This window comes from Astatotilapia calliptera, chromosome 6 (genome assembly GCF_964374335.1).
Source record: "Astatotilapia calliptera chromosome 6, fAstCal68.1, whole genome shotgun sequence".
NCBI lineage: Eukaryota > Metazoa > Chordata > Actinopteri > Cichliformes > Cichlidae > Astatotilapia > Astatotilapia calliptera.
Window position 1 is genome coordinate 762,286 of NC_137427.1, and position 7,980 is coordinate 770,265.

The window sequence follows — 7,980 nt, forward strand, 5'->3', positions numbered from 1 at the left end:
TGGTGCGTTACCGGAGTGTGTCAACAACAAAATCAAATAAATTCAAACCAAACAAACGCGTCTGTGTTAAAAGCATGCTCTGATCACTTGCTCCAGTTCACTTTCATATCTGACCAGCTTCCAGCATCAGATTTCTGGTCGTTTCTTTTCTCTGTTGCAGTCACGCTTTCCTGTTCGGTGTTTTCCGATATAACGGTCTGCTCTCTGCTCTTCCTGTGCTTCTCATTTCTCCTCCTTTCCTCTGGATGTTGTAAAACCACGGCGCACTGCCTTTGCCGCCTTTCTTTCACTTTGTGCCGTCTTCTACTCTCCGTCCTGCTAACACTGACAATCCACTGAAAGTCTCTTTTTGCTTCCTTTGCTCCCCTATCTGCTGCTTCGTTTCCCTTAACTCCAGGATGTGTTGTTCAAGTTACTTGAAAAAAGTAATCAGTAACTAATTACTGATTACTTCTTTTCAAAAGTAATTAATTACTTAGTTACTTTTTAAAAACACGATTTACAACCTGAAGAGGTGATAAAGTGATAGATCTTTCAGCCCAATTCTACTTTTGCTGCATAATCCATCATACAAAATGTAATCAAATGGAAAAGTCTCTTTTTAAAACTTGTTTTATTAGTTTTAATCTTTTAACTTTATGCATCAAGCAAACATTTAATTATATGCAACATTCTCTGACTGGAAGAAATTAGTTTAACATTTAAACCTATTTTCTGCACATTCCAGCACATAAAATAAAATATTTGTGTTTACACTCAGTCTTTCAAATAGATGCAAGTAAAACACAGCAGAAAATAAATAAAGTCAAAGACTCAGCGGTCCTGTTGCTCTATTTTCACCTGTAAAGCAGGAGTGGGGCAGGCGGAGGTTTACCCTGGTGCAGGTGTGCTGCGGTCAGTGGAAGAATCCGCGAGTTTCTCTGTGAATGTCACATTACGTAGCTACTCGGTGCTTGTTGGAAGTTTAGGGGTTTTTCGCTGTAAAAAGAAGTTTTCTTCCCACGCACAGCAAACACTAATGTTTTTGTCACTTTTTATGGAATCAAACTCAAAGACATTAAAATATCACAAATATTCATGTTTTCACAGCTTTCTTGTTGAGACAGGAACAAACTTTCTGTTTCTGTCCTGAGAGTGGACAGCTTACATTTACAGATGTGGAGTTTGATCGATGAGGGAAAAGCACGAGAGTCTTTCTCACTAAAGTCAGTAAAACCAAATAACACGTTTTGGTACAAAAGTACAGATTCTGATCAGATGCTGTCAGAGATGAAACTAACGATATGTTTCCATAAAACCCGAGTAAAGGCAAATGTTTCTGTATCGCTCTTCTGTTTTTGAAGGAAGCTTTAAGGAGACTCTGTCAGGACAGGGCGGGGCATGGACAGGTGTGGGGATACTGGGATGTTACACCTGTAAGGAACGCTGAGTAATTATACAATGAGCCTGTGTTATTGAATAGTTGACTTACAAGAAGAATACCATCATTAAACCAGTTTTCATAAAAGAGCGATTTGATTTGTAAAGAATGTTACAAGATGTTCCAAATGTAACATATTTGTGAGCAAATTTTGAGCTTTGTTATAGGTGTGTGGTGCAGAGAGGAAGGACTGGCAAATTAACAAAATCCAAGAAACTCCAAATGAAGCCAAAAAAGACACAAAGCGTTTCAAGCAGGATAAAAAAGCTAAAGAGAAAATGGTAAATGGCCTGCATTTGTATAGCGCTTTACATATCCAGTCATCCACACATTCACACACTGGTGATGGCAGCTACATTGTAGCCACAGCCACCTTGGGGCGCACTGACAGAGGCGAGGCTGCCGGACACTGGCGCCACCGGGCCCTCTGACCACCACCAGTAGGCAACAGGTGAAGTGTCTTGCCCAAGGACACAACGACCGAGACTGTTCAAGCCGGGGCTCGAACCCGCAACCTTATGATTACAAGGCGAACTCCCAACTCTTGAGCGCTCAAGGTGTTCATAACACAGACACACTGAGGGAGATACTGGTGGAGGATACACGAGGAAAGGCTGAGTTTTGGACTCAGATCATTAAAATGAGACTACGCCCGACCTCCTGCTGTACCGTGTTCAGCCAGGACGAGTTTCTACGTTGTGATGTGACTCCCTTCGCTTCCTCAACACTGAGCTCCATCATTTGTTTTTAGCAGTGAACATGATGAACATGGATGGACCTGAAATGCAGGTGTGACCGAAGTGCAGACTTTAACTGTTTAGTAATCACAGACGTTTTTAGTGCACGGTCTCAATTTTCAGAGGCTCTGAAATAACAGGACAAACTCACATCATTTAAACACGACTGTCTTTCATACTTGGATCAAAACTGTGTCTGCAGCACGTTAAGCTGCTGGTTGTGGTCTGAGATCACTGATGCTGACAGTGCTGTGGAAACCAGTCTGCCCACAGCAGGTCTCATTAGTGTTAACAGGGTGCTGGAATAATCCAACAGGAAAATCCAGGCGAGCGCTCACTGAAGTCGGACTCTACAGATATTTATGACTCTAAAAATAAATATCTCTTGTATGCAGGGCTCTAGACTAACTTTTTGCCATGGGCGTACTGGTACGCCTAACTTTAAAAAGTTAGGCGTACCGGCACAAAAGTTAGGCGCACACAAATTTTATAATAATTGATATAATATAATGTGTTTTTCTGGATACACTGTGCTTTTTCAGCATTCAAAGATTGATGACACCGTGTCAGAGCACTGGCTATGAATTTCAGAAGGATCAGGCCTTAACAGAAAAGTTAGCAATAGTTCTTTTCCTATTACAGCTACATCCACTTCTGTCGTGCCTAGGCTGCTCACTAGGGCTGGGTATCATCACTGATTCCTCATCCCCCAGTATAAACAAAGCATACGGAGGGAAGACGTGACCAAGAGGGAGGTAAAACGGTGGACTGCCCAATCAGAAGCTACGCTACAGGACGCACTCAACGACGTCGACTGGGACATGTTCAGAGCATGCGCAGTCGACATCAACGAGTTTACGGAAGTAGCAGTGTGCTTCGTCAATATGCTAGCGGAGGAGATTATCCCCACTGCGAGAGTCACCACATTCCCAAACCAGAAACCGTGGATGGACAGATCGATCCGCACTGCAGTAAACGCCAGGACCGCCTCCTACAACGCGGGTCTCGCCACTGGCGATATGAGCGCCTACAAAGCGGCCTCATACGGCGTGCGGCGCGCGGTGAGAGATGCCAAACGCCGGTACCGGGAACGTGTGGAGTCCCACTTCCACCAGGGCGACACACGGAGTATGTGGCACGGACTACGCACCATTACGGACTACAAAGCCAGGGACACTGCGCCGATCAACGCCGACTCTGCATTCACCAACGAGCTGAATCGGTTCTACGCCCGTTTCGAGGTTAGCCAGGCGGCTAATGCTATCTACCGCCTGACTACCGAGGACAGTGACGTCATCAGCGAGAGACCGGTGACCAGCATCGCGGAGCATGACGTCCGAGCGGCACTGAGGAGAGTGAACACAAGGAAAGCGGCGGGGCCAGACGGCATCACCGGCCGTCTGCTGCGCTGCTGTGCTGACCAGCTAGCAGGTGTGTTCACTTACATCTTCAACGAGTCCCTGGCGAAGTCTGTGGTCCCCACATGCTTCAAAAGATCCACCATCATCCCTGTGCCCAAGAACAGCAAACCCTCATCCCTGAACGATTACCGGCCAGTTGCACTGACCTCGGTAGTAATGAAGGTGTTTGAGAGGCTGCTGAAGAACATCATCTCCTCCTCCATCCCAGACACCACAGATCCGCTGCAGTTCGCCTACAGATCCAACAGATCCACAGAGGATGCCATCGCCCACGTCCTACACACCACTCTCAGCCACGTGGACAAGAAACAGGGTAACTATGTGCGAATGCTGTTTGTTGATTACAGTTCAGCGTTTAACACAATAGTGCCCTGCAGACTGTTCACAAAGCTGAGGGATCTGGGACTTAACAGCCGTCTGTGTGCATGGGTGTTGGACTTCCTCACTGGCAGAACTCAGGTGGTGAGGGTGGGCAGGTGCTTCTCCAACAGCATCACCATCAACACAGGAGCACCTCAGGGATGTGTCCTCTCGCCACTGCTCTACTCCCTCTACACTTCAGACTGTGTGGCCACCCATGGCTCCAACACCATTGTGAAGTTTGCTGACGACACAGTGGTGTTGGGTGCCATCTCCAACAACGATGAGGCGGCCTACATGGATGAAGTGAAGAATCTGGCATCGTGGTGCCAGGACAACCACCTCCAGCTGAACGTCAGCAAGACCAAGGAGCTGGTGGTGGACTTCAGAAGGGGTCAGCACAGAGACTACAAGCCCATCATCATCAATGGAGCTCCAGTGGAGAGTATCTTGGTGTCCACATCTCCTCAGACCTGACATGGGCTGCCCACATTCAGGTCCAGACCAAAAAGGCTAGGCAGCGCCTGTATCACCTACGACAACTGAGGAAGTTCAGGGTCTCTCCAAAGATCCTCAGGATTTTCTATACAGGCGCTGTGGAGAGCATCCTCACACAGAACATGACATCGTGGTTTGGGAACAGCTGTGTGAAGGACCAAAAAGCTCTCCAGAGAGTGATCCGTACAGCAGAACGCTGCTGCAGGATTGCTCTCCCCCTGCTTCAGGACACCTACACCAGGAGATGCCGGACTAGAGCAGATACTGAAGGACCCGTCCCATCCTGGCAACAAACTGTTCCAACTTCTGCAATCTGGTAGAAGGTTCCGCATCTTCCGGGCAAGGACAGAGAGACTCAAGAGGAGCTTCTATCCCCAAGCCATCCGTGCCCTAAACACACACACCCGCCCTCTCACATCATCTATAATTGACTGAGACAGGACTCTTCCAGACACTAAACCAAGGCACAATGTACATTTCAATTCCTTTAATTTTAAATATGTTTATATTGTCTATCCTGTAAAATAGTCAGATGTCTATTCATATTAATGTACAGAATTCACCTGCTTGCTGCTACTACTGCACATTCACCCAGTGTATATACTATATGTATGTATATATATATATATATATATATATATATATATATATATATATATATATATATATATATATATATATATATATATATTAGGGGTGCAACGATATTCGTATCGATATTGAACCGTTCGATACAGTGCTTTCGGTTCGGTACGCATATGTATCGAACAATACAAAATTTTTAATTTATTTTATCAACTTTCCTTCTGACGATGCTGTCTGTGTTGAGCGCTCAGTGAATCTGCGTTCGACTACTCCGCCTAGGCTCGACAGTGCAGCCTAGGCGGAGTAGTCGAACGCAGATTCACTGAACGCTCCACACAGACAGCGTCGTCAGAAGGAAGAGCGCAGGGCAAGCTAGCGAGACAGAAGTTAAGCTCTCCTTGCAACATGGACCTCCCCCACCCTCATTCAGATCTGGCGTTTGGAATTATTTTGGTTTTCATGTGACGTATGACCCTGAAGGTAAGCGAGTCATGGACTAAAGTAAAACAGTATGTTTGCCATGCAATGCTTAATTACATGGGTGGGAGCTAGTGTGCTAGCGCAGTTAGCTCGTTAACGTGTTGGCCGTCTAGCCCCATGCACGGGGCGATCGGCGGTAGCTCGTTAACGGAGATTTGCCGTGTTGTGGCGTTAAGGTCATTTCAACGAGATTAACCTGAAAGCACTAGTGGGAACACAACGAATATGACTGCACATTTACGCCGACATCATCCTAGTGCAAAGACAAAAACAACAAGCATGCTACTAACTTTAGCCGAGTCATTTAGACAGCTGTTAGCACATGATTCTCCTTATGCTGCTGAGAATATAGCCCAGAAGAAGCGGATAGTATAGCTTTTATTTTGGAAAGAGCCATTTCTCTGTAATAAACTCTCTTTTCCAAAGATGAGTGATTCCTCAATCAGATACAGGGCTCGCAATATCGCTAGCCCGACGGCCCGGAGCTAGAGATTTTTTCAGTCGGGCTACCAAAATCTATCTCTGCCCTGCCTGTCGGGCTATTGTAGGAAGGAAAAATATATGTCAATGCTTTTGCATTCTTTCAGAAATGTAGCTGGGTAATTATGTCATTGGCATCGGTGAGCCACTGTCAATATGTGACATATTGAAGTCGCGTTTGAATTTGCGCTTGTTTTTTTGCTTTCACTTTGCAATCGTGCGAACTGTGTATAGAGAGCGACAGTACTGATCTGTGAGTGATGATAATTTGTGCACCAATTCCTCTGACATCGTCTTATTAATCGTTAGCTTACTATGCAAACATGACAAGTGAAATCTCCCGCAGCTTAAACATGTGAGAGGTTGATCGCGCAGAGAATCGCTGAGCTTATGTGAGTGCGTGTGTAAAAGCAGCAGGAGAAGTTATGACAAATCAGACTATAAGGCAAAAAGAAAGTGCAGCTTTATGGTTTCATGGACAAAATAATTTCTGTGTCTGCAATATGACGAGCTAAATAACCAGGGCTGCACATAAGTGGTCCGCAGGTGCACATTCGCTGTCAAAATAAAAAACACGCACAAGGGTTAGGGTTAAATTTAAAAACTGTACTTTTGAGTTAAAATATATATTTATAATTTTAATAAATGAAAAATTAAAAAGGCATGAACATTTTTTTTGTATCGAAAAAATATCGAACCGTGACACCAAAGTATCGAACCGAACCGTGAATTTTGTGTATCGTTGCACCCCTAATACATATATATATGTATAAAAAAAAAAAACACCCAGCGCGCCCCTGCGGGCGGTTTATCCTTCAAGCTCGGGTCCTCTACCAGAGGCCTGGGAGCTTGAGGGTCCTGCGCAGTATCTTAGCTGTTCCCAGGACTGCGCTCTTCTGGACAGAGATCTCCGATGTTATTCCCGGGATCTGCTGGAGCCACTCGCCTAGCTTGGGAGTCACCGCACCTAGTGCTCCGATTACCACGGGGACCACCGTTACCTTCACCCTCCACATCCTCTCCAGCTCTTCTCTGAGCCCTTGGTATTTCTCCAGCTTCTCGTGTTCCTTCTTCCTGATATTGCTGTCATTGGGAACCGCTACATCGATCACTACGGCCGTCTTCTTCTGTTTGTCTACCACCACTATGTCCGGTTGGTTAGCCACCACCATTTTGTCCGTCTGTATCTGGAAGTCCCACAGGATCTTAGCTCGGTCATTCTCCACCACCCTTGGGGGCATCTCCCATTTTGACCTCGGGACTTCCAGGTTATACTCGGCACAGATGTTCCTGTACACTATGCCGGCCACTTGGTTATGGCGTTCCATGTATGCCTTGCCTGCTAGCATCTTGCACCCTGCTGTTATGTGCTGGATTGTCTCTGGGGCATCTTTACACAGCCTGCACCTGGGGTCTTGCCTGGTGTGATAGACCCCAGCCTCTATGGATCTTGTACTCAGAGCTTGTTCTTGTGCTGCCATGATTAGTGTACAAGATCAATGGGACCCTAAGAGCCTTCATCAGGAACTCAATGGGGATGTGGCGTATATATATATATATATATATATATATATATATATATATATATATATAAAATGTTCTTCCTCTACACCCCCCCCCCCCCCCCCCCCCCTCAATTTTTGCACATGTCGAGGAGCGTATCAGGCTACATTTCACTGTGTGTTATACTTGTATAACTATGCATGTGACAAATAAAGAACCTTGAACCTTGAACCCTTGAACCTTGAACCCCGATTTCTATAATCCATTCGATTCCGGTTTTCAAAGTCCCGATTCGATTCAACTTAGCCTTAGACAGTCAGAAATATTATAATTCTGATCATTTATCAGTACTGACTTCATCAGAATTGTGAACATCACAGCAGATGCCTTTGTGTGAAAGTAACTGAGAATAAAACACAGAAAAACATGAAGGAGATTTTCCTGGTCTGGCTTTTTATAGCAGAAAACCTTAAAAATATTCTACAATGTTCTGCAT